The sequence below is a fragment of the Bison bison genome, unplaced genomic scaffold (assembly GCF_000754665.1).
Source record: "Bison bison bison isolate TAMUID 2011002044 unplaced genomic scaffold, Bison_UMD1.0 scf7180017864459, whole genome shotgun sequence".
NCBI classification, from domain to species: domain Eukaryota; kingdom Metazoa; phylum Chordata; class Mammalia; order Artiodactyla; family Bovidae; genus Bison; species Bison bison.
In genome coordinates, this window is record NW_011495021.1 from 1,584,747 (window position 1) to 1,585,224 (window position 478).

Here is a 478-nt window from a genome sequence, read left to right on the forward strand (position 1 = left end):
GCGCCTCGGGCTCGGGACTGCCGGGACGGGCGCCGCACCCCCGGCCGGGGTCCTGCCTCGGCCAGTGGGAGGAGGCAGAGCAGGAGGAGGAGCCGCCCTGGAGGCTGAGCCATCGCAGGAGGAAGTGGGGGAGGAGAGTCAGACTCGGACTGGGACGAGCCGAGCACACTTCCGTGCGCGCTGGCTATCGCCTCCTGTCCCAAGAACGGGGCTCGAGGATCGAGGCCCCAAACCCTCAGAGCCCGGGTCAGCGGCAGCGCTCCTAGACTAGGGCCTCAGACCCACAACCGGAGTAGCGGGGTGGGGGGTGAACGATGGTCGGTGGAGGAGATGCTCGAGCGTCCCAACCCGCCCGCGCCCTACGGAGTGCCAAGGGCAGCCGGATTCCGTCGGCAACTCTTGTGCGACGTTTATTTAAAAATGAGTAAAGCTTTGTCCGTTTTTCCTGTTTCTGGTACTTTAAAGCCCTCAGGCACCC